The 27337-nt window shown below is 40.9% G+C and overlaps 1 long non-coding RNA gene across 1 annotated transcript in view; it reads right to left on the bottom strand.

Annotated features, from left to right (window-relative positions):
* Window positions 1-11308: 11308 nt before the first annotated feature.
* LOC148183594 (uncharacterized) overlaps window positions 11309-27337 on the bottom strand; it is a 52199-nt gene continuing 36170 nt past the window's right edge. The window contains exon 3 of the long non-coding RNA XR_015773455.1: window positions 11309-12167. This is a non-coding gene — a long non-coding RNA (uncharacterized LOC148183594). The remainder of the gene's footprint in view (window positions 12168-27337) is intronic.

The following is a 27337-nucleotide window of genomic DNA, read 5'->3' as shown; positions in this document are numbered from 1 at the left end:
TCTCAGGCACTCGGTCAAGCACAACCTGTAATTTTTTTATTTATTGTTCATGTTCTGCTTTTTTTTAAAGTTAGAGCTGTATTATAAATTATTAAAAGCTGTTTTCTAAAAATCTCTTTGCTGTGTCTATGAAAAAAAACCAAAAAACCCTAATTCCTTTAGAGGAAGAAAAATGAATGGAAGTAAACATGTTTATTGCTAGAAGGAAGGTTTCCCCTGTCTGCGCAGTGGTAGAGTCTCAGACAGCAAGGTCCCAGTAGGTCAGACTGGCACATTGAATTGCGTATCAAATGAAACTGGTATTCTGGAAAAAGGGTGGAAAGAGGAAGAGGGGTGTTAGTGAGGAGGTTGCTCAGGCCAGGAGGGTGGGCCACTGAAAAACAACAAGCTAAAAAATAGGCTTGATGATTTGCAGGACACCTAGGGTATTTCTTTCAGGGGGTATTACTTCCACTTTTAACCAGGAACAAGAGCTAGAAGAAAAAAAAGCGGCAGGAGCTGACAGCTTTGTGCTGATCAAAGGGACGGAGCATTGAATGCCTTCTTTTGCTAGCTATTTATTAGAGAGAGAGAGAAGGGCTCCTTTGCCATTCTACTTAGGAGAGAAGGGATTAAAGATCAAAAAAAAAAAGGAGGGGGACCAGCATGGGTTCTTTGTTCAGAAAATATTTCTCTCTTTTTTTTACGGTGTGTCGTGCTGTCCACTACAAGACAAAAACACCTTTTTTTTTTTTTCTAGTCTTATTCTCTTTTCTCACTGACCAAAATTTCTAGTGATAAACAATTCCAGTAGCTTTTTTTTTTTTTTTTTTAATAATGTAAAGAAGGTCCCCTTTGGGAAACTTAGTTAACTGTCTTTTAGCCTGATTAACCTAGGAAATAAAGTTTAAATGCACTGCTGGGGTTCTATTAGGATCATCAGTTCATACAGATAACAGCAAAAGGTGTTAAAATGCACTTCACTGGTGCAAGTGATCTCATGTTATAAAAATGATTATCCCCAGCAGAACAGGGAAGGATTAAGGGGCCACGTCTACATCTGGGAAACTCCATAAGTGTTTTATTAGCATTAGTACATGTATTAATCACACAGGCACAAAAAAAGACCCTTCAGGATGGTGGCAAATGGCACAGTGCATTAAACATACTCCCTTAAGTCAGTGGAATGTGAGCATCTTTATTCCTAGAGTTGCAATAAAGCTGTTAAGTAGTATGAATGAAGTTGGGGAAAGCCTGCTTGTATAATTGTGGATCACTGTGGATTACCTAAAAAAAGAGACTGCGTCCAAAGTAAGGCACTCCCATTGCAGAGACTTTGAGGAAATGTGGGGTAAATTTAATGTTCCAGCCTCAAATCAGTTGAACTACACTGTACTGATGTTTGATCGCAGTGACCTAGCTGCTCATTTATATTCTGATTTCTGTTACATAGGACAGAAAGGAATAGTCTGTCCATGTCCCATGCTTCTGCTCCATCCTCTGCTCCTTAGTTCAGGTTGCTGCTTCCCAGCATGAGTGAGAGTCAGGCTAAACGGCCCTGCAAGCAAGGCTGAGGTAACACTGATAAAAACAAATGCTGTTGACCAGACCTGTGAATAATTCAGCAGATGATCACCGTGGGGTTTGAGATGAGCAGCATTTTCCACACTTTCATTCCATTTCCATTTGCAGCTCCTAAATTTTGTTTCATCTTGATAGCAACCACAAATAGAAAATGAAGCATTGCCAAATGTGGTGATTTTACAGCCAGGTTTTTATAGGGCCTGTTGCCAGCATTAGGTTAGCAAAACAGATATATGGTGGTGATATTTAGGGTTCTTTTTGCTCTCCAGCCTTCACCACCACCAAAACAAATCTAAGTCATTTATTGGAGATTGGGAATGCAACTCTTGGAGAAAAAAAGTGCTCATGTTTTTGCTGTAGTCTCCTTTCAGCTCTACTATGTTTGTTGACAATCACCATACTAGAGCAGCATCTAGGAAAGTCTTGCTAAAAACTACTTTAGCACCATGATAGATGTGATAGTGAGACATATTATTGACTTCATTGCTAAAAATATTATAGTTATACATGTTGAAATCCTGTCAAGAGGTTGCCTCTTTCATTCCAATATTAAACACTTCTCTTTCAGTGGATATTTGGAATATTGTATGTCTGTCACCACAGCAGTGACATTTGTTATTTTGTTCATCAAAATGTCACCTGCCTATCAAGATAGCTAAGATAAGTAGAACTGGGAAACTTTGTCGAATCATCATACACAGGCTTTTTTGTGCCAGCAGATGTATTACATGAGACACTTACATTGATGTGGAATAGCAACAGAAGTCAGCTTTCTTGTCTGAAAAGTTAAAGAAATTATCATTTGCCTTACAAGGATATTTCAGTAATTCCTTCACAGCATTAAGGGAACAGATGGGCTATAAAACCAGTCAGTCCCTGATAATACAGGGTTCTTCTTAGAGTACATGGAGTTGCAAAGGACTTTGAGGAGGAAGGGGACTCTATGAACATGAAGCATTTTAAGTGCCATAGTATTTTGAGCATGTTTAGCTAGCTTACTTGGCTGCCCTCAAAGCCTGAAAGAAACATAACTGAGGGCTTAGTAAGTAGCCAGGTGACAAAAGAGACAGGAAATAGAATGCTAGAATAGTGGAAATCAATTTCTAAACAGGGAAACAAAGAATAAATGAAAAACCAAGCCCATAAAAACACAAAGAAGGTTTTGGAAATTACACCACTCTGACAAAAGATCAACACTGTTTCAAATATACTGTATTTCTCCACCCACCTCTGAGTAGATATTAAGTACCCTTCACTGCCTTGGAGTCAGATTTCAAGCCAAAATATCTGTGTTACTAGTTTTGCAAGTGCTACCACTAATTGAAACCACATAATGTTGCAGATCTGAAATAAGGCAGGCAGGGCATCCCTGCTGAAAAGCTACCCAGCAGGACAGCCCCTTTGTTCTCTTTTAAAATAAATGTATTCAAGGGAAATGTTGGCTAAATCATTGCTTCTAAATGTATACAGAATTTCCTCCTTGCTCTCCTCCCTCCCTCCCCCCCCCCCCAATTTTCCTGATTAACTATCAAAGAACTTTGCTATTCTTATAAACTGCAAAAACTGTTTTAATGTGCATGCTTGTCATTTCTAGGTGTATAAATTTTGCTTTTGCAGGGATTTTACATGGCACATATTGTGATCACCTGTGGTAGGGTAGTTAATTAGCAGTCCAGGTCCTATTTCATTTAATTTATACTGGAGCAATCTAAACTAACAGAATGATCACAGCCACACTCAGTAATTTAACTCCCTCCTTTCAAAGCTGTTTTAGTAATCATACTTTGGTTTTAAGTTTTCAGAAAGCTTTTACAGTATTTGTTTTCTAGCTATGTAAGCTCCCTCCCTTCTCAGCTCCCCTCAATCCTGGCTTTTGTCCTTCTGGGTACTGTTGGCTGCATTCCATTAAGAAATTAGAAAGGATGCAGCTGTCATTATTTTGTCAATCGTAAAATCTAAGACATGGAAAAATCTTAGGAAGGCAGGGGAGTCATGTAACTTCTATTGAGAAAACAGATTATTCCTCCATATACTTCCAACAGTACTTTCACTTGACCTAAAAGGAAAACTTTTATGATCCAGGCTTGGATTTCCCAGCGGATCACTGAGATGTGTGTACATAAGCATCACTTTATACTTGGTTTGGAAATTCACAAAAGCCACCCTCAGCACTTCTTGGGGAAGAACTCATTATATAATTCCATTTTGAGCCTCATCATCATGAAAAGTTTTGAATCTATAGCAAAAATTTATCTACATACATTCACACCAGTGGCATAGACAGTATGCCTGCAGCCCAGACCAAATCAAAGCATGTTTCTTGTCACAGTGATTGGAAAAACAATAGCACGTAAGGGGTAATGTGCATGCAAGTTGTTCGTTTGCAGCTTGGCAATGAAGGCCTTGTTCCCTGTGTGCCCTTTTAAAATTGATCCTATTTTACAGTGACTTTGAGATTTAGAAAGACTTTAAAAAATCCTGCTTTTGTTTTTCTCTCTGAATAAATAGAAGAAAAATAATTTCATTGTAATGTCAAGATTCCACAAAAAAGCTGTGCAGTTTTGCCAATGGAAATTTGATTGCAATTAGCTGAGAAATAGGTTAGTGCTTGCTTGTAAGAGAGCTGGCCTTTACTGATGCTGCTAGTATTGCCAGTTAACCATGTTCTCATCAGACATGCATTACAATTTAAAATGAAATAACTTCATAAATTCCTGTGAGTTTCTGTATGTCTGCTACAGATTATACACCAAAGATCAAACTTTTAACATCTGTTCATGCTGGAAAATATTTTTGTGTGTGTGTTTTCTTGGCTACAAATTCTTATTTAAGTATGTCAAATAATTTGGTACTTATGAAAAATTCCTTCCTGACCCGTGTTCATCTTGTTTGTGTGTGTGTAAGAACAAATCTCAACAGTTACATCACTTTTAACTTAAACAGCTAGTGGCAGTCTAATTATTTATTTTCTTGAATCCATGGCCTTTGGAGACACAGATTTCCAGCCACTGGTTAGTTTCCAAGTAGTGGGAAACCTTTTGTAAAATATGGCACTTCCAGAGGAGGAGGGAGGGCTTTTCTTTAGAATAAGAAAAGTGTCTGTGGATTGTGTTTGAAGAGACAATATATGATTAATGATTCTCTATTCATTGGAAAACAACAACTGTTATTAAGGGAGATGAGAGTGCATCAGAATAAAATGCAGTGTGACTGAAAAAAAAAAAAAAACAGCCTAGGAAATCCAAGCATCAACCTATTTTTCTGAGCAGTGAAAAACAAAGCATGGATGTATTAGGCTTAAATTTCCATTGAAGAAGCCAGCTATGTTTTGTTGCTTTCTCTCCACCATTTAGATTGGTCCTGAACTCTGCCAAGGGTTGCATGTTGCTTGTCTAGGCTAATGAGTAAGTTATCAAAATATGAGATTTATGACAGCAGTCAAGGAATTAATGAGCATAGTTCTGAAGGCTGAGGAAGCCTTTGCAAATCCCCAAAATAGAGAGAAATCTCTGCTTGAATCATCTTCTGTTGTGAGTTGGTATGGCATCTGCTGCTCCAAGTCTAAAAGTGGAATGAATAGACAAAGACTTTCAGATGTACAAGCTATGCTTAATCACCAAATAATAACAAATAGGAACTCCCAACAACGCTCTGTAAGATCACATTCAAATTAGCTACACATTCAAGTTTTAGAGCAACAATTTCCTCACTTCTATTTATGGGAAAACTGTAGTATATATACAAGCCACAGAACTTCAGTATCACATGACATGGATGATTTCCTAATTGACTCACTCTCTATATCACTTCATGCATGGTCTTTTAGGAGCTTTTTTTCAATGAAGCTCACTGTAAAGCTCTTCTCAAGAGCACCTCCTGGCCATCTTTTGCATGTGAAGAACAAAAAAATTGTCAGGCATTTCATGGTGCCTAAATGTTTTGTCTCTGAGCTTTTGTATGTCAGTCCCAGCTATATCTATTTGCTACCTGTGTTTTCATGTCAAACTGTGCCAGATGACACAGAGAAGAGTTTGATCTCTGCATAGTGTTTTTCATACTGAAATTGTTCCATTAGACAGAGGCAAGTTATGGGTGTTATCAGAAGCTGTTAAGTGTGCTTAGTGGGTAAGCTGAATAGAGAAGTCAAGTTGTGGTTAATAATAATTCACATAAAACCCAGACAATGAGAACTCTTGTTTGAGTGGGTGAGTAGGGAAATCTTGGCTGTAGACTCAGAGTATATCACTGTATCCCTGACTTTTTTTTCCTTTCATTTTTTCCTTCCTCACCAAAACTCCCTCTTGGTTTTTAAAACTCGGAGAGTAGAAATCCAAACTTTTCATCTGCTCCTTAATGTGCCTTTTTCTCATTCAGGCAGTCATAAAATACTGCCCTTTGCTGCATAAAGGATGGAGTGTTTTAGGAGTAGATTTCAAAGGTATTAGACACCTAAACAATACAGTTAGGATCCCAGCAGGATTTTTCAAAGGTAAAAGCAGAAGTAGGAATTATGTGCCCTTTTGCTTTTTTAGCTGCTCACAAAATTAAAAAAGAAACAAAACAAAAAAAGCCCTGCTTTATTTCCTCTTGGGGGTCACTGGTCCAAGACCCACTTACAGAGGAGCAGGGCTGAATCATTTAGGTCAAGAAAATAATAGAACAGTAATTGGAAAGAGTGGAACTTCTTTAAGTATTTCAGAAATATTGGGCCCATTTGAGTTTATGTGGTGTTTTGCAGAGCAAGATGTGTGTCCTGTCCCTTGTGGTAGAACCCCTCCAGCACAGCTCAGAGTGTATCTGAGGCCATCAGATTGCATTCTGCTCATGACACACATTTACAATCTGGGTACCAATGAAAATAAAGCAATGCTCCAAAAACTCACACCAGCAGTAACTAATCTATTTATCTGTTAATTCAAATAACATTCTTTGAGTTGCTGTCTGAACTATCTCTGCCAGATAGTTTAACACCATTCTGTGGATCTCTCTTGATGAAGCTAATCTATTTTGGATGAAGCTCTACCTTAGTCAATGACATAAAGAGCATTTGCACATTTACCCAATGTGTGGAGCAACTGGCTGCTTGTCAGCTTCAATACTGGTATCTTGTCAGGTATTTAATACAGACCCCTGGCCAGATACCCTGCCACTCAGAATCACCCATAACCTGGTGTTAAAAGTTTCTCAAAAAGTAGAAGGTTTAAAGAGAATTTTCTTACAACATGGGAGCGTGGTGTGGATATTCCTGTACTTTTCATTGCTGAAAAGAATAACTTTTTTTTCCAATTTCTTGCATGTAGAAATTATGCCTCTGCATTTCTACTACTTGGCTTTAAACAAACACAAAAATAATACAAATTGAAGCCTGAAAGGGAAAGAATATGCTTTTTAGAAGACTGAGTGAAAACAAATGTCAGTTTTGGGTCGACTGAAACATTTCATTCCACCCAAAAGCAATTGTTCACACAAGGCTAAATAAAAGGTGCTAGAACCAAGCCATAAAAGCTGTTGCCAGAAGCAGAGCTGAATGTGAGCTACTCAGTGCTCTGAGGCTGCCTGCCTAGCTGTGGTTCAGTCACTAGAGAAGAAATACATATATTTTCAATTGACAGATAGTAAAAACTTCCTTCCTTCCTTCCCCACCTTCACTGCAGGTGGCTTCTTCAACATGCACTGTCCCACCCTCTCTCCCTGCTTTGAGCCACAATTAGCACATGTTTTCAAAATAAAAATAAGCCTCTCCCTCTGTCCTCCCAGCTGTGCTTCCCACCCAGATTCCCATTATGAATCAAGACAAGTACATGTGGTTAAAGTAACAAAAAATATGTCTTTCTTCTCCAGGCTTGCTGTCTTTTTCTACCTATCACCTCAGCTTCACTGAAATATTTTCTGGAGGGCTCCAGAGTTCCTGCTGAGCTGAAGGTGCCTCAATGATCTGATTTCTCCATCAGTGTTATTAGAGCACCACATGACCAGCACTGCCCAGCAGCACTGGGAAATAATGTCAGGAGTCTCTGTCACACTTGTTTAAGACAGTCAGGCAGCAAAGGACAAGGCAAGCTGGATGGAGGCTCAAAGACTAGAGGGGTGAAAGCTCTACTTATCTCTGTGATTCCCCAGAGGTTACACTGCTGAGCTAAGCTTGCTGAAAAACAGGCCCTGCAGGAGCCAGTTTGAGCATTAGCCAGTGTGCAGAGCATGTAAGTACAGAGGGGTGGGAGAATATCCTAGCTGGGCAGATTCACATATATTCTGCTAGATGGATTAAAAAATAGGTGCCAAGGAAATTTACCCTGGAGTGCAGGGTAAGTCCCTCCGCTATCCTGGTAGAAAATGAGAGGCTTTCCATAGGTTGACATGACATGTCCAGCAGCTGTTCTCTGAGATGGAAGCATGTAGGTTGGTTGGAAATACCATATTTTTACTACAAGGAGGATATTTACATTCAACATCCTTCTCTGTGCCTTGGTTCCTATGGAGCACAATTGCATAAACACACTTCATGCTTCTCAGTCTTCAACATCTGAGCTTCCATTCATCCTTCAGCTCATTGCTCCATGTAATCAACTGAAACTGTTTCCATCCTTCAGTCCCTGTGTTCTAGTGTAGCTCTGCTACAGATGAATAATATTTGAGACAAGTTTGTGCCAAGGTCCAAAACTGGCATTGCTTGGACACTTCCCTGTAAAATTTTTCCCACAATGAAAACCCCTGAGGATGTCCTCATTTCAAATGACTTGCAAGAAGCTGCAATGGTTCTGGTTGCTTTAAATAAGCTTGGCAGAAAAGGTTATTTTTTGCCCACCTAACCCCTAGGATTGCATTCATAAGCAAAGGGCCATGGACTTTGGCTCAGTTTACTGCTGTCTGAGAGGGCATATTTTGTACAAAATTGTTAGAATTTCACATCCTATAGCTGTCTTTTCTCAGTATCTTACATTCATAGACAGAATTATAGGCCTGGTTGTTGAACTTTCCAAAATGCCAAGTGTGAGCCCTGTTGGCAGAGCAGAGCAGGTTCTGAACCCTGCCAAGCTCTCTGAGCCCTCAGGGTGAGTGGCCAAGGCAAGGGCCAGCTAACAGCCCCCATGCACATGCCAAAATGGGACCCTTAGCCTGTGGGATGGGCACCTGCCTGCCTTGTTCTGCCCAAGTCAAGCACCCGTACTCCAGGTAGGTGCATCAGCTTTTTCTTTTTCAAAAAACACAGCCTAGCTCAAAATGATTTTCTGTCACTAGGAAATATTCAGTTCAATTCTTACCATTAATTACAAATATTCATAAAGGTATTATCCAGCAAGACGGAGGGGACATTTAAAGGACATCTCCTAGTATCTATATGGCTATTTCATTGCCTGTTTTCATTGTTCTGTGAGAAATTTATATTTATATATTCAGCCTTCTAAAGGCTGAAGAGGCCAGGACAATCAGCCTGCCATAAATAGGCACCACCTCTGTATGCTGAACAATTCGTGACGTGTTTCCCAGTTTTCCTTTATGGGATCTTGCATCCAGTCCACCAACTTTGATGCCTCCACATCTACCAAAGAGTTCATAAGGAAAAGGACAGTTTTGATCCTCAAAGAAAGGACAATGGATGATGTTTCTGCTGCTGAACATTTCTTGCCTGTGCTAATTCAGGTGCCAGGGGGGTGAATTTGAGAATGAAGTTGTTCCCTTGAGGGCTTAGCCTCCTTCTCCAGCAGCCTTTGATGGAGAACAACACACAGGTGTCTCCCCTGACACAGCTCTACCTGGCACAGGCCATGGCCAGTTTCAGAGCCATCCATTACAGATGAAATGCAGCCTCTTATCTTCTCATTAACAGAGGCCAGAACAAGCCTTCAAACTACAGCATGGTTGTCTTTTATCTTCATTCCCAAATGAGTTGAAACACGTATTTACTGTTCCCAAAGCAGCCTGGCTTCCCATGAGTGTCCCTCCCTGGAGGATGAGCTGTCTCTGTGAGGATAGCCTGCCTTCCTGCTCCGGCCCTGCACATCGGGCAGCTTGGAGCACTCAGCAGCTCGGTGGCAGCTGCTGCAGAGGGGCAGCTCGGCAAGTGGCACTTGGCCAGCTCATGGGGGGCAAGATGGGCTTGGATGCAAACGAGGAAGGGGTTTTGGCTGCCTGTGGCAGTACAGGTACCATATGCTCAGGGTCAACCCTGAACAACCTGGGTGGTTTGGAGCGAGGCAGTTCACAGATCCTTGATTGCAGCCAAAATTCTGTGCTGTTTGTACCAAACAGGCCTTGATCTCCCACAGCTCCTTTGGAAGGAAACTCTGTGCTGACCCTGCCAGGTAAGGTACAAGGTGATACTCTTAAAGCAGAATGAGCATCTGCCCAAACTATTTTCACCCTGATCTTGATACTGTGAAGAACCTTTGGTGGTAGGAGTGACTGATGAAAGGGCAGGATAAAGGACAGTAGGATTCCAAGCATTTGGGGTCTGCTGGGAGCAGGAAACTGAAAGCACTGCTGCCTTTCCTCTGGCTATCAGGCATGTCAGAATGCAAAGACTGCAGTCAGTGTTTTGATAGCCCTGTAGACCTGAGGCATGAACTGCACCAAAGGAGCACAAGGAAACCCATACCTTGTTTATGCCATATTTATGCCTGGTGAATACACTTGCCAGAGAAGACACTTTTTTTTTTATTTACTTTTTTTTTTTGCTTAAAAATACGGTTTTCCTGCATAAAATTAACTCTAGGCAGAGATTGTACCTTGGGAAGATAGAATTTGGGGTAATAGATTTTTTTTTTATGCTTGGTTATTAATTTATTGTATGAGCAATGCTCAAAACATGTTAAATGCTGCACAAGCATGCCCAGGGAAAAAAAATAAATAAAAAGAAAATTGAATAATTTACAGAGATCAGGATGGTGCAGACTTTCTGCTGGGGTAATCAGGCAGGGGAAAAAGTATTAATATCTCTGCACTATTAAGCTTTGGTGTGCTTGTCATAACCTTCCACTAGCTTTTGCATTCACTGACTAAAACCTGGCTACCAGATGGCATTATTTGGCTTTGCCTGTGCTTCTGAGACACCCTAGTATCATCCTGTATTCTATCCAGAACCCCTTGGTGTGTTGTTATACTGTAAGAAGAGTGAGTCTGGCACCTTTCATTAGCAAACCATGCAATAAATAGTATGAGATCCCCAGGAACAAGCTGGTGCTGTTTTAATGCTCATTTGAGTCTAGTGTTTTCCTGGCCAGTCTTCTCTGAATTTTAATTTATATCATAATTTCATACTTCTATTTTTGTTTCTGAAAACATCAGGAAAAGGAGACATAAAAGCTTCAATCAATTAATTTTTCTCCCATTAGTTTTCTGTCTTTAATTCTAATATCAGTATTGATTGGTGTTAACCCCTAAATGTACTGCTATAAATAAAAAGCAAATTGGTGCAAATATATTTCTCATCATCTTCCAAGTAATTATTTTCTACAGTGATTTTTGTTAGTCTGCCTCACTCCACTGATGCCTATCAATATTTTTGGCTTTTAACACACATTTTATGAAATTATTCATTTCTGAAAACAGATTTTTTTCCTCCCATTAAGTCTCTATGAAGCAACTCATGAGGTTAAGAAGTTATGGCATTTCATAATCAGTTGAGTAATCACCCTCACATATTACTGATAGCTAAATTTTATTTCTATTAATATTTTGCTTATAGGTTCTATTTTGTGAAGTTTGGAGCAACCCTTTTTAGCACTGAGTGCTGCTGAGAGCTCTGTCTTTCATTTCCCAACTTGCTGAAGTGGCTGCCTCCAGCCTTAGGCACTGCAGAACTGTGTTTCATAGTTTATAGAGGTTTTGTGTTTTGTTTATTTTTCAAATCAGTTCTGGAGAACAATCACAATAAAAGTTCCAATACACTTTTAAAACAGGCAGCTACCAAGTCCTTAACTATGAGGTTTTATCTGTCAGAACTGGGATAAAAATCCCTACTTGCAAAAAGATGTTTGTCCCTTCAGCCTCAGTTCTCTTAAGGAAACCAGTACAGATCCTGCAAGATATGTGGCTCAGCATGGGATTAACTGAAGGACGCCTTTAGACCTGATGCTCTCCTGAGCTGCTTCTGGCTGTGGCCTTGTAGATAAACTCTGGGCCCTGTGACCTCTCCTGTTCCTCCAAGCAAAACTAATCCCTTTGAAGTCAGACTGTAACTTTTTTCAAACACTGGGATGCACTGACAAAGTGTGTGCATGGGGCATGGACTCTGAATTAGGAGAACCCCTCAGTAGGATTCAATTAAGATTACATTGCAACTGCTTGTTAGTATCTAATCTTGAAAGTATAAAAGGAAAATTTATGGTCATTTCCCTATATAAATAATGAAGGAGAACCTTGGCATGAGTTATGTTGTGTCGTAAAGCTTTTCTGATAGGGCCTGGTGCAAACTGCAAAGTCAGTGCCCTTGCACACACATTTGCCTCTGAGCTCAATCCCATTTTCTGTGGCTAAAGCTCAAGGACCTCCAAGTATGTTTACAAAATTTTAGGACTCCACAGTTCCTTTTGCCAGTGCCTCCAAGTAATGGCTTTTGTTCTGTCAAGCTTGAAAGGTCTTGCAGTTAAATTGCACATAGAAATCTGAAAACAAAGCAGTGAATATAGTGAGTTTCCACAGCCATTCATTCACTGTATTTCCATAATGGAATTGCTTGCCCATGTGGTTAAATAACATATCTAAGCAAAATGCATCTCTGCAGGAATAACATTCTACATATTAAAGTCATATTTGTCTCCTACTTTTGGATTCCTCTAGTGATATTACAGTGAAGTGACATGAAGAATAGGAATAAACTTGTTCTCAGTATTTCTATATTTCTACATATAGTATTTCTGGACTGGGTTCCACCACAAAGACATCATCTGTGCTTGAACATTTGCTTCTTTTTCTCTCCTTGTAACCCAAAGTGGAACATAGGACAAAGGTAAATATCCTCCTGAAACAGAGCACAGTACAAAGCCATTTCTTGTAAGAAGGAATCACAGATGCTGTCCACTTTTTTTTCTCCCATCAGATAGTTTAATACAATCTTTTATTTTTTTTAGAATCAGAATTGCCAAGGTTGGAAGAGACTTCTAAGATCACAAAGAACAACTATCAACCCAGCATTGTCATTGTAACCCCCCAAACCACAGTGTTAGACACCTCTTAAACACCTCTGGGGATGGCAACTCCAGATAGCAACAGCAGGGCCTGGTGGGAAGACCAGCATTTGCCAGGGAAATTAGAAGACACAACTTCATGGAGATGAACAACACCAAGTTCAAGACCCTTCACAAAGTCCTGCACATGGGCTGGGGCAATCCCAAGCACAAATAAAGGCTGGTAGCAGAATGCATTTGGAACATGAATGAGGGGAAGGACTTGGGGGTGTTGGTTGGCAAGAAGCTTGTCATGATCCAGTAATGTGCACTCAGAGCTCAGAGAGCCAAAAGTGTCCTGGGCTGTATCCAAAAGGGTGTGGGCAGCAGGTCAAGGGAGGGGAGTCTGACCTTCTGCTCTACATTGGTGAGACCCAGCTGGAGTTCTGCATGCAGAACTGGGGGGCCTTCAGTATAAAAAGAACATGGAACTGCTGGAGAGAGCCCAAAGGTGAACCACCGAGATGATCAAGTGTCTAGAGCTCCTCTCCTATGAAGACAGCCTGAGAAAACTGGAGATGTTCAGCACGGAGAGCAAAAAGCTCTGGGGACACCCTATAGCACCTAAAGGGACCTACAAAGAAGCTGAAGATGGACTTTTCATAAGAGTAGGTAGGAATTAGACAAGGAGGAAGGGCTTTGAACTGAAAGAGGGTAGATTTAGATTAGCTGTAAGGAAGAAGTTTACTGTGAAGGTGGTGAGGCACTGGAACAGGTTGCACAGAGTTGTGGATGCCTCATCCCTGGAAGTGTTCAAGATGGGGTTGGATACGGCCCTGAGTAACCTAGTCTAGTAGAAGGCAGCCATAGCCATAGAGGGGGTGTTGGAAGAGGACTGTTCCCTCCAATCCAACACATCCTATGAGTCTATTTCTTGTGTCTGAAGACCCTGCACTGGAGAGAACTGGCTTCTGGTTGCACTATTTTTGTGCAAGAGAGGGTAGGTTTACATTTGTTTATAGGGTTTGTGAATTATTATCAATCAATAAATCTGTCATCTAGGATCCCTCAGGAAATCATGAGAGTTGCATTAACTGCATTCTCCAAGACCAGTGACTTTAGTAAAGGCCTGATGAGACACTCCTGCTGTTGGCGACTGTCAGTAACAGAAGCAGAGAGAAAGCTGTGTGGTCAGGCCCTGGGCTGAACCCCATACGTGCTAAAAACTTCAGTGCAACAGCCCTCACACTTTGCTTCTCTCTAGAGGTCCCTGTGCCATTGCCTTTTAGTCCCCTCATGTAATTTACTATGTGGGTAGTGTCTCTCATTGTGCTGTCTTTGCAGCATAGCTCTCCTTACAGATGCAAAAGCCTGCTTTGCTGAAGACACTTACACAAACCCCTCATTTAGAGCTAAGGGCTAAGAACATTTTCTTTTGGTGAACTTAATGGAGGCTTTACCACTGATGTCAGTGAGGCCAAGTTCCCACCTCTTTTTCAAGCAAGACTAACACAATGAGGTCAGGTGACTGATGGAAACTATGCAAGAATTATAACTCCCAGGACAGAAAAACAGTAGGGTGTCATGTAAATCTTTGGTGCAACACGATCAAGGAGCGTCAATGCATTTTTATGAGTATACATTTATTTATATGTGTCTCTCTTTTGAGGCAGAGCTTATGTGTCCTTGGGAAGTGCTGCAAAGCTCCCACACCTCGTTATATAGGTGTATGTAAATATGTCATGCACAGTAATTACACTCATAAAGTTTTATTTTTGAAGTTTCCTTTATAACCTCTTCTAACATTAGCTCTGAGCAAACAGGCAAACTAAAGCCTCACAGCCACACAGGGAGAAACAAGTTGTGAGTAGCATTTAAGCCACCTGTCTGGGAAATTGCTTTGGGCCCATGAGATGTGCCAGCAATGGAAAGGTCTGAATGAAGGTGCTGGCAAATGGGAACAGAGGGTCTGTCCTAGCACAGGGTACAGCTGTGTTCATATATTGACCATTTTACTCTTCTGTCAGTCTGAGTCCTGGGACTGCTGCTTGTGTTGGAAATGGCACGGAGCAGCTGCGCAGGTCCTTTCAGCAAGCTGACCTGGGGACAAGGGCTTGAGCAGCCATTTGTGCTGCAGGGGGCAATTAGGGGGCCTCTCATGAAGTGGAAGGAGCAAAGTGTGCTCAGCTTTTGGAGCAGAAAATATGATGGCAGAAGAAGCTGGAGGAGGACACTTGTTCCAACAGCTCTGATCATACCAGAAAAGCCAGCAGCACCCAGATGCACTTGGAGAGGGCACTGACTCCACAAAGGGCCAGGAATCTGCACAAGCAAGACAATCAAGTACGTGGCCAGGAGAGCCCATCCAGGAACATTCTGAGTTCTGAGAAAGCTCTAATCTCATTTTTCATATGGTGAGGAGTGGCATGGGCCAGCATTCACCAGGATGAATGAATAGACTAACTTTCCCAGATAATTTATAGAGAAAGATTCCTCCTGAAGGATCCTGGACTGCCTTAAGTGGCAGGATGATATAATCATCCATGGCATAACTCTGCAGTAAAAATTGATTAATAAATCAGAGAGAGAGGACACTTGGCAAACAGATCATCAAATATCAGAAGTCCTCCCTGATAAAGAGCTCTCTCAGTGCTGAAGTAAAAAAAATGGCCAAAATTTCTAAGTGAAATTCCTTAGATCAGTCTCTACTATCAAAGCATAAAAAATTCTTAAGAAGTACAAATTCAACAAGTTTATAATGTGAATAATATTCCTGTGGTGCAGATTACTTCCAAACAGAGACAAAAGGAAAAAAACAGACTCAAAAAAATGTGATCCCCTCCCTCCTCCTCCAATATTTAATACAGACAAATCCAGCATTTCTGTTTTGTGATATTTTCCAAAGATTATATTTTGTGTGTTCCAAGGTGGAACAAAACGAATTTGAGCCCTCTAAAGTTATCATAGAATGGAATTATTGTTCTAGGGCAAATTATTCAAGCAGACTTGAAGTTATAAGAAATGCCCTTAGAAATGAGAGATGTAAAGAAAGAAAAGGGCAAAGGAGCTGAGAAATCTGACTGTATGTTTAATTAATGAAAAAAAAAAAAGGTCACCTCTTTGATTCCAAGGACTGTAGTGTCTTAAGGACAAAGGAAGACCTAAGGAATGGAATAACCTAGGACAAGTGAGAACACACACAGAAAGCATCTAATAATATCATAGCCTAGAGATGGGGTATTTTTTTTAAAGTTGCTTTTATCTCTCTCCAAATAGCCTTGCAGATGCATAGCTGAACCCAGGAACTTTACAAATATTAACACTTGTAAATAGCTGATAAAGTCTGCAAAAGCCAATGTCTCTCTTAGCCTTGCAATAGAGATCAGAATTTTTCAGATTAATAGTTAGTTTGGTGGTATAATGCTGAAAGCCAGAGATTTTTTTTTTTTAAATTAAAATAAAAAGATGGTCCCTTTTAAACATTTATTTCATATTTTTGAAAATAACTCGCATGCTGTTTCTGCACCTCATGAAATCATTATTTCTGGAGGAGCTATCATCACCTAGTTCATCAGCTGGCCAGCTTTTCAGTATTGGCTTCCCTTTAAAACAAGGCATCAAAAGCAGTGAAGAAATTTGCAATGATTGTTGCTAGAATTTCCCAATTTAAAACCAAAACAATTAATCAAAATGCAAAATTCTACAAAACAGGGTAGGACAGAAGAGAGGCTGGCTGCCTTTCTTTCAGTGCTTATCCTGAAGCCTCTATATCAGCTGGAGAAGCTGCAAACCTTTTGGGAGTCAGGATGTCTCTTGCTAATGTCTGTAAAGTCCTTGTCACATTTTCAGCTCTGTGTTACTATTAAAGCCAAGTTGTAGATTCTAATGCTGTACAGAAAATGAAATGTGTATTAAAAGGAACATTATTGTGCAGCTCAAGCACAGTGCCTATCTGCTTCATTCCACTGAGACAGCGTGTCCTTGTGCCTTGCTTGTACAGCATGGAAAAGCCTTGATCTGCAGGTGAACAGTCCTTGCCATTTCCCACATTGCAAAGGAAAGTGTTTACTGAATATTCTTCAGAGGAAACAAACAGGGAGGCCCTAAAAATGCGTTGTACTCTACTGAGAGATAGACGAAGATATGCAGTATGAATTTATTTTTGTTAACAGTCAGAGAAATAATGCTAGTTATTTTAACTCGCCCTTGGAGTTACTGCTCTGAAGGAATGTGCTAAATGCTATGCATTTCTCATGTGTCTATTTGAATATGAAGATTCAACAGCATGAGGCTACATCTGTTCCAAAAAAAGAGATCAGTGCTAGGCATCTTGGTGTGCACTGTGTACAATTCATCTGATTCCTTGCAATACAGCTAAGATCTACATTTTTAATATTGGCTAGCAGTGCCTCCAGTTTTGGGTTGTTAGTCTAAATTGCCTTGCAGATGTTGGATGTTCTGGGAGTGAGTACTCTGTGCTGCTTTGAAAAGCCTTAAATGAAAAATCCAATATTATTTTGGGAGGCACTCAAGAATTATCAATTGCCTAAATACATGAATATTTCAAGTGCTCCTAAAGAGAATAGTGCTTGAAAACCTCACACAATAATATTCTGAGATGCTGTAGAACTTACTTCTCATTATATCTCTTTGATCATTGATTAAATATTATTCACTACTCCTACAATTTATGAGAGGCTGTACAAGACTTTAAAATATCTTGAATTTGGAGTTGCTTAGTCAGGTCAGAGGCCCTGTTGCTCAGTTTGAATATTTATCAAGTTCAGATTTTTTTCACAGGCAAAAAAACAACACAATATTTTTTCCATGGCCTCAAATTTTCCAAGTCATTCCAATAAATTTAGGTAATGACACTGAAATAGTCTAAACAAGTGCCATAAACAGTTCTTAGTACCACATAGAATTAAATTAGAGTGTACACAGAAATTACTTCATTTGAACCTGAAAACCTCACTTAATAAACAAAGAAAAAATTCAAACTCCCTAAGAGTACCAATTTAACACAAAAAAAACCCCAAAACTAAGAGCAGCAAAGACTGACAACTGTATCCATATCAAGCTATAATTTTCTTAACTAGCTTAATTTTTGGGCTGCAAGAGATGCAATAATCAACTAGTGCAACATCTGAGACTTTCACTGTTCAGTTACATTCATTTCACCCAGCATAAGCTATCCAAAAATGGTGGGTCTAAGCTGGATATCAGTACTGCCTCCTGAGTCACTTCAATGAGAGACTGACATATCCAGAGATGTCTGAGAGAAGATGCAATAAATAGGCCTTTTGGAGATGTTACAGGTGGAGATAAATGTCTCCCTAGATTCGCTAAAAAATTGAATATAATTCAACTTTAAACACAAGCAGCCACTTGGGAAGATCTGCACTTCTTTTACTATTTTATTGTTTTGTTAGGTTGGTTCTGCATGTGGACATTTGTATCTGGTAGAATCTGTGCTGCTGAACTGACCCCAACATGCACAATTCTTGACACTTGTAGAAGCCATTTGTGTTCAACTGTTTATAGAACAGGAGTTTCAAAGCTGTATCACAGAGAATTTGTAGAAACAAGATTTTATCCAGCACATGTAAGGAATTGCTTCATAAATGCTTGAATATGTAAAAAGTACTGTGTGACTTCTCTGATGAACAACAATTCAACATCACAGCTTGACTTTCAAATATTCATAATCAATTCATTAAATAAAGAATGAATGGAAGAATATTATGATCACAGATATTCCACAAATGGAAGAGAAAGCAAAATGACAGTTCTTATGTGTCCTCTGAATATTTTCATGAGGAAACTATATTAATATTTAATGCATGTATTACCTTTTTCAGCCAGCTCTAATTTAAGTGAATTTCATTCTCTGTGAAATGTCTGCTAATAGAATACTAATGCTGCTAATAGTTGCTTGCCATACATGGAGAGGCGGGAGTTAATATTACCAACGTCTGTGTCTAAAGATGTTATTCTTAACACTGAATTAGAGAATGTTGTAACCATGTAAATTTATAAACTAGCACAATAGAAATGGAAGCAGTGTGTCAGAGAGCTATTTAATCTATCTACATAAATACATAACCTCACAGATGGCAAACAACCCCAGATTTGAGAAACAGACTGTGAGCAATACTGATACTAGAGAAAAGCATGTCTCTCAAATGGCAAAAGCTGGGGTGTCTAACAGCAAAGTCAATACACCATGTTTCTAATTAGCCTGAACTGCCAAAGACCTGCCTTGAACTGCCAGCTTCTCTTCCCAGGTTTTTGATCCTCTCTGTGCTGGAAGGCACTTTTCCCTCCCTTGGGACACTCCAGGCTGTGTTCTCCATGACTACTGAGCAACACTGCCAAGGGTCTCCAACCAGGGGAGCAGAGCTGGGGAACCTTCCCCAGCACAGGACCTGAAGACATCCAGCTCTCCTTCTTTCAGGGCAGGCACTCCTGAGGCTTTGCTGACTCACAGGCTTCCAGGACTGATGGTAGAACAGGACCCTAGAAGCTTCAGTGCTATCAACCACATGCAACTCCCTCTGCATGCAGCAGTGAGTCCCTCCTAGCTCCAGCTGGCTTTCTCCTGGTAGGTTCAGTCCTTGAACTGGGAAGGAAAATCACAGTATGGCTGACCAACACCACAAAGTCTCCAGAATCTGCTCTAAAGCACAGAAAGGGGGTTTTTGTAGTTGACAATCTACCATTTTCCCAGCCTTGTGCATTTCAGATGGTGTATGGACTCAGGATGATGCTAAATTTTGATTCCTTCATATTGGGAGAATATCCTAGAAAAGCAATAATCCCATCTCAGAGGCAAGCATAAATGTTATCTACAAACTGAATACTGGAGGATTTCAGAGTTTTCTTACTTTTTACCTCACTTAAATGATATTCGAGCATGTGGATGTAAGAAGTCAATGTGGTTAGGGCTAATCCTGGTGCCTGAATATCAGATGGGATGACTAAGCTTTCCTTTTGCTGCTATGTACAACTGACCCTAAATCTGAAAAAGAACCAAATTAGATACTGAACCACTTTTGTTTACATCAAGCTAGATTTACAGGAAGCACCTGTACAAATTCCAGTGAACTTTAGGAGATCCTCAAGATATTTCCTCTCTTCCTCAGCCTAAACACTAGAATTTATGCTTTAGAATTGGGAGGTGTTTCTAAAGGGTTATCCTGTTTAAGTGCACACTCTTTACCTAGATCAGGTCATATGCAGATATGAATATGAAATGTACTGAGAAACTAAGGTGTTAACAGTTGTTTTGTTTTTCAAACTTCCTTATGGGAGGAATTTTCTGTGCATGGGCCAGTTCCCACATCAGAGCACGACCACTCTACCATGTAATAGGAAAGGTGGGACTGGAGCATCTCTCCAATGATACAAGAGCTGGGACTGTTCAACCTGAGAAGAGGAGGCTCAGTGGACCTGCATATCTATAGGTATCTGAAGGGGTGGTGCAAAGAAGGAGGAGCTGGCCTTTTTCAATGGCAGCTACTGTCCATGTGACTGAGAGTGGCCCTTCTTCATCAGAGACTTGGACCAGATAACCCCAGAGATTCCTGCTAACACTAACTGCTCTGTGAGAGTGTGATGCTGATACAACCATTAGAACTGGGATCACCTGAAAGCGGCCTGAGCAAACACAGAAATATGAAGCACACTGCCTGATAGTCTTTGCACCACAGGGCTTATCTCTGCATCTTTGGGAGCTCCCAGCATTGGGCCTGAGCTTCTCTCCACACCAGCCTGCCACCTTGGCAGGTCTGCCACCTTCCCTTGAGTAGACCCAAACATTGGTGTTAAAAGTATGGGGGTCCATGCCTGACCCAGCAAGAGCAGCTGAACATAGGATGAGCCTGCTTGGAGCAACCATCACCCCCCAGTGCCTTCTGCCTCTTAGATGGATGCAAAGATGGAAATCTCATGGAGATTTAGATGGGGGGAATGCTGGCAAGTCAGAGGTGAGTCTTTGGTACTTCCCAAAGGCTCCCTCTGAGCAGCATTCTCTCATCAGAGGTCCCAGGCTACACCAGGCCTCAAAAGCTGGCCCTTTCTCTCCTTCCCCAGCATTCTAGGGAAGCAGATGGCAGGATTTTTGCAAGCAGTTTGCTGGTACCTAGAGGAAGATCCAACCCTCACAGGGCTTTTGTCAAAATCCCTCCTCAGCCCAACATCTGGCAAAGCTCTGACCCTCACCTGCCATACCAGAAATGAGATGGGATGGGCTCTTATGAGACGCAGGTTATTTGAGCCACGTGGTGCCTGTGGCACTAAAATCCATTTCTGCATTTTGTTCTACATCCCTACCAATACTACCTGTGCTGCTGGCACAGCATGGCCCAGGCTGGTGCTGCAGCAGTATTGCAGGGCAGTGTCAGCTCTTTCCCTGTGAGAGCTGAGTAGCAGCCCATGCCTGGGTAAGAGGGGTACTTGGAGCCTGAATCTGTAATAGATCATCACTGCAAAATTGGTGTTTAATGGCTTTAGTCTGCTGCTTCTTGATTTTATCCCAGCTCCTTGATGGAATTTCTCCCATGTAAGTGAGCCCCACTAACCCATCCTGGCCATACAAAATGGGTGCTGCTGAGGGAAGGAGCACAAACACTGCTGGATATCAGTAACAGATGTCCAGGCAGTGGTGTGGGCAGCTGGCTGCTCATGAAGGATTAATAGGAATGGCTGCAAGGAGATCTGAGGGCTTGTCATACTCATAGCTGTAGGAAAGGCAAGGCTTTCTACACAGTGCTTTGGTGGATGACACAGCACTTCATAGCGTTAGTGCACTGCCCATAAGATCTGAGCCTCTCTCTCCCCTCTTCTGGAGCACATAAAGTGCTCTGCTGAGAGCAGGAAAACAAATTAGGTCATTGACCTTTCCCATGACCTTGACACAAATTCCAATTTCCATTGACCAGCAGAGTGCCTACTTGAATGGGACCTGTCCTATCCCCTTTCTCACCATGCCTCATCCATTTCAAAGTGAAACAGAATAGAAAATCAAATTCAGATATAAAGAAAGATTTTTTAATAGAGGAACACACTTGGGGCCTCCCTGTCTTCCTAATTTAAGGAAACTCAGTTATTTCTTCTAATTCTGATATTTAGCGATGTTGACAGCTCTAATATGTTGTAGATGCTTCAGATCATGCTGTTAAACTGCTTTGCTTTTACAGTTTTATCTGCAAAAAGACAGATGCCATAAATTGTGAGGGTGATAGGTAATGACAATTGCTGCTGCATTTAAATGCAAAGTGCATTTCATTCCTTCTTGTGCTGCACTCTCTAGTCAGAGAACACTCAAACATTTTCACAGCGAGGATTGTATCTTAACAGCTTGCTTTATGTGCCACCTCTTGTGTCATGGGAGACCAACACAGATCGCTTCTCCTTCCTGTTGGTTAAATACCAGCAGTACCACAGCTCCAGTTGTTTATATCAAGTTCTTTATAATAAAAAAATGCATTTAAGTACAACTTGGAAAGTATATGGCTGTGCATGTAAACAAGCATTCAAGTATGGCCACAGCGTTATAATAATATAGACTGGACCTACAATATCCAGAGCACAGGGAGCTATGCCTGCAGCAGCTTTTTGGAAACCATAAGTCTTCTGCAACCAAGACATCTCCTGCACGCTCCCTGACTAGCTCTAGTTCTAGGCTGGGAGCAGATAAATGTTTGGAGAGTTTTTCCCCTAAAAAAAGCTATAAAGCCAGCGCTAATGAGGACATAAAACCACTATAGTTCCACTCCTTCCCCAATGAATCCATGATTTTGTAGGTTTCCCCAGACATCATACCAGTGATTGCTGCCTCACCAGGAAGGGAGCAAGAAAGGAACTGGAAGTGTGGCCATTAATTGCTGAAATAAAAAGAAATGTAGCTAATCATGATACAGTTTAATCAATAGAGAAGTAGGGTCCAACCCCATACGCATAGCCACAGCTTTCAACACACTTTAGGCTACTAGTTGGTTTTGGATCACAATTTGAATGTGTGTGACAACCAAGAAAAAGTGTTTGCCAAAGCATTCATCACAAGCCTAATTTGGTCTCCTGTAAGTCAATAATGAATTCTTGAATTTCTGTCAAATGAAGCAAAGTTAAGCCAGTGCTAAACAGTTTTTAAAAACTCACCCAAAAATATTACCTAGTGATTCAATTCCTGTTAAGGATCTGCTTGTATAAATTCACAAATGATGCAGATACACAGTCCTAACATGGGACTGCTCTCTCTGCACAAACAGGATGGAGTGGTTTATGAGCAGTTAGCAAAACGAACACATCCCTGATCCTTTTACAATTAGGTATTTGATCTCTGCATGAGGAATTCAAGTTTGTGCTCAGTACAGGTAGATGCCATTGCCCACATATTTTTGCAGAGAGGAGTGTTAGAATAAATATTTTTTGTTGTTAGGTGACTTTTCTTGTTTATGAAGACCTCTTTCTCCTTCAGCTATGCAACCTTGAAGACAAAAGAAGGTTCTAGTTCATAGAAAAGCTATGTGCTTTGTTTAAGATTATCTTGAAAGTTACTCAGTATTTTGTTGTTCTAAATAATGATGCCAGCTGCAAGCTATTAAGATTAACTATGTGATCCTATCCTAAGAAGAAGGCTAGTCTCCCACAAAGGGAGATGTGCCAAAGTCTACATCAGCTGAAATAGGCATTTAAGTTTTGCTCCTCAAGTTTATAAGGAAAGTGTTCATATAGAGTCCTGGCAGAAGGACAGATGGGTGAGGAAGGTTGATCTATGCATGATCTGTCATAGGAATTTTGGATGAACTGCATAGTTTCTTTTTTATTTTTTTAAGTAACAGGAAAGAAAAAACTTGATTAGGAGGATGTTGGAAATCAGACAAGCAACTTTTTACAGAAGGGTTGACGACTTTTCTAAATTGCTTCAGTAGAAATCATCGTAGCTATTAATATTCAATAGCTAAGTGAGAGATCTTTGGCAATAAATAGAGAAAACAGAAGGAGGCACTTGTGTATTTAAAGCAGAAATTACTTATCTGTCTGTAAGGTGTCTCTGGGGGCTGGTGCACTTCTCCTTGGTGACCAATGTTTCCTTTTCTCATCTGTGAGTTTACCCTGACATTTTCACACCAAAGGAGAGCTGCATTTCTCACTCAGTGTTTGAGCACCTCCTTGGCCCCAGGTTGGAGCTGTGTGTCAGGAGAGCACTGTGAGCTGGCTCTGTCTCACTGGCTCTCCAGACAACACCAGAAGGAAGGCTCTGGTTTTCAGCTCCCAACCACTTTTCATTAAGCAGCAGAAGTTTGCTGCCATTCAGCAAGAGTGCTACCTTCAGCTTTCCCCCTCTGCCACCACTGTGCCATGCATGCTTGTAAACATTTTCAATCATCATAGCTATAAAAAAGCAAAGCTTTATAGTAACAAAATACTTATTTGTCTCCTTAAGTGCTTGTCTGTAATTCAGTTTAATGATGCTGCACTTTCTTGTGGTCTTTCATTGCCTAGAGGGTACTTTGTATTGATTAAGACATTGTGTAGGTCTCTAGTAAAAAACAACCACATAAAACTCAGACTGGAAGAGGAAAAACCTTCTTCAGGTAGCAAACCTCATATATCAGATTAATGAAACTTTTGATTTGGAGAACCATTTAGAAGAAATACAAAAAAGAAAGAAATGTAGTGCTTCAATAGAAACCTTCATGAAGAAGACAGGGAAATACCCTGTCAGTCTGAGGTTCTCTTTCCTTTCTCAAACCGACCATTCCCATCACAGACCATAAAATACTGCTCTGTATGCAGTGTCCAGTCCCACTGAGAGATACAATTGTACTGGGTTAGCATGGCCAGGTTTTTGCAGCAGGGGGCTACAGGGGCAGCTACTATGAGAAGCTGCTGGAAGCTTCCCCTATGTCCAGCAGAGCCAGTGTCAGCCAGCTCCAGGATGGACCTGCCGTTGGCCAAGGCCAAGTCAGTTGGGAATGATGGCAACACCTCTGTGATGACACATTAGATGTAACTGGAGACAGACAGCAGAGTGATAATATGTGAGAGAAACCACTCTGCAGGCCTCAAGGTCAGTGCAGAAGGAGGGACAGGAGCTGTTCTAGGCTCTGGAGCTGAGGTTCCCCTGCAACCTGAGGTGCAGCCTGTGGTGAGGCATCTGTGCCACTGCAGCCCATGGAGGGCACAGGGCTACAGACATCCACCTGCAGCTCCTGGAGGGGCCCCATGGTGGAGCAGGGGCATGACTGAGAGGAGGCTGTGAACCCAGGAAAGGCTTGTGTAGGCTCCCAGCAGGGACCTGCAGAGCCACGAGAGAGAGCCCACACTGGAGCAGGTGTCCTGATAGGAATTCCTGGGGGGGACCTAGGCTGGAGGAGGCTGTACCTGAAGGCCTGGACCCTGTGGAAGAGTGACCCACTTTGGAGCAGTTTGTGGAGAACTGTTGCCCATGGAATGGACTCCTACTGGAAAAGTTCATGGAGAACTGTCTCCTGTGGGAGGGACCCCATGCTGGAGCAGAGACTCTTCTCCCTGAGCAGCAGCAGGAGGAGCAACAGGCAATGAACAGACCATAACCCCCATTCCCTGTCTCCCTGTGCCACTAGGGGAGGATGCAGAGCTTGGGAAGGAGCTAAGGGTGGGGGGAGGTGGTTTTAAGATTTATTTTACTACTCATTATCCTGCCCTGATTTTGTTAATAATAAATCCAGTTACTATCCCAAATTTTGGTCTGTTTTGCCCTTGATGGTATTTGGTGAGTGATCTCTTCTGGTTCTCAACTCATGAACCTTTGTCATATTTTCTCTCTGTCCAGATGAGAAAGATGGTGATAGAGTGGCTTTGGTGGGTGTCTGACATCCAGACATGGTCAACCCACTATAACAATATACATACACTTAGCCAAATTCTAAAATAATGGAGTTTGCCCAATTGTAGATCTTAAAGATTTTTTTTTCTTTCCAGAGAAAGTAAGTTATGCATAATCAAACCCCAAATGTTATGTGACAAATGGCAAAAAGTTATCCAGCTGCTATTCTTACATATTTAATCAATGATCTGACAAATAGAGCCTATCATTGATATTGCTATGGCTCAAAGTAAAATATTTAAGACCTTTGAATACTTCAGATTTCTAAGAGATAAGAAACGTCTTCTATTTTCTCTGTAATATAATGAAAACTCTCTTGAGCCTGTAGAATTTCTTCCCCAGGGAACACAATTTTCTAATGAGTTTAAAACAACCATATAAGAAAAAGTAAAGAAAAAAAAAGTAAGAAGTCTCATCAAAATATGCAGAAACCATCACCAAGGAGTGCTTCAGGTTCCTTCTTCCCCACCAAGAGTAGACTCCATGCCTGACTGCCAGGATCCCCACAGTGAGTGTGGGAGTGCAGGCAGCACTGATGGGATTGGGAGGCAGGATGCCAGGCAAGGACCTGCCTTGCACAGCCACAGGGAAGAAACACAGGCAAAGAGACGGGGGAAATTTGTGTTATACTGCCTTTCAAGTGCAGGTTTACAAGACAATGCTCTCCACTAAAAATCAGTGGCAACTTCAGCTTTCTCTTTTTTGATATTGAATTATTGAAACAAGCTGTGACTGACAAAAATATTCTTTAGATCACATCGGTGTCCTCTTACATCACTGCATATCAGCCAATTTTTGCAAGTGAGCGTAAAACATCAGCTTCTAGGTATCTCTATTTTTTTGTATTTCAGAAGCAGAAATTGTTTTGGAAGACACTACACATTATCAGGAACTGCTGAAATGTTCTAAGAACTTCATCCTGCATGATGGCAGCATATGGGTCTTAAACCTGGGCTTTCGGGTCTCTAGATTGAAATGCCAATATAGAGCAACTTCCCAACTGAGTGCTGGTTCTCAAGTGAGAGCTAAAGCCTCTCTTTTCAATTCCTTCTCTCTTTAATTACCCTGTGTTCACACACTTCCGTGAGTAGCCTCAAAGTAGCTATAACCAAGGGACTTCCTAAGTATTTCTTAATGGAAAATGGCATTTTGTGCTGTTTTACAGCTCTCCAGCCATTAACCCACTGATTGGCACAACCTGAAAAATGGTGTTTTAAGTTGCTTTAGGACAATACCTAAGTTACTGATTCCTTGGGCACTAATGAAATGTATGTGCTTTTTGTGTAGCACACAGCTATAGACAAGCAAAGCTAATTGTTATGGCCGTGCTATTTTATAACCGACATTTGTGGGCAACACTTCTCATATGGTAATATTCATGAAGGGCCAGAAAACAAGCAAAATAAGACCCAGAAAACAAGCAAAATAAGACCTACAATTTGAATGATGTTAGAAATAACTCTATAGACAGTTTCCCTAGAACAGCCAGCTAGCACTAATTGCCTCAGCCATAGAAGAGGAAATATAGTCTTGATTGAAGGCCTGGAATTCCCTTTTTCAGAAGACGCATGGGCCTGGAAACATATTTGTGTTCCTAACTGTAAGCATGAGAATAATCCCATTAAAGAGATTTTGTGACTGGTTTTATGCTTGAAGTTAAAATCTCAGCAAGTGTTTAGAGGATCTGTGCCTAAGGCAGACGTCAATATTGAAAGAAAAAAGTGGTTAATATACATCAGTTTTCTTTTTTTTCCCTAAGAATATAATTTGCTTTCTTCTCTTTTGCTGAAAAATC

This window comes from Pseudopodoces humilis, chromosome 11 (genome assembly GCF_049639895.1).
Source record: "Pseudopodoces humilis isolate 2021_Gansu_Grassland_sample_001 chromosome 11, ASM4963989v1, whole genome shotgun sequence".
NCBI lineage: Eukaryota > Metazoa > Chordata > Aves > Passeriformes > Paridae > Pseudopodoces > Pseudopodoces humilis.
This window is presented reverse-complemented; position numbering and strand designations above follow the sequence as displayed.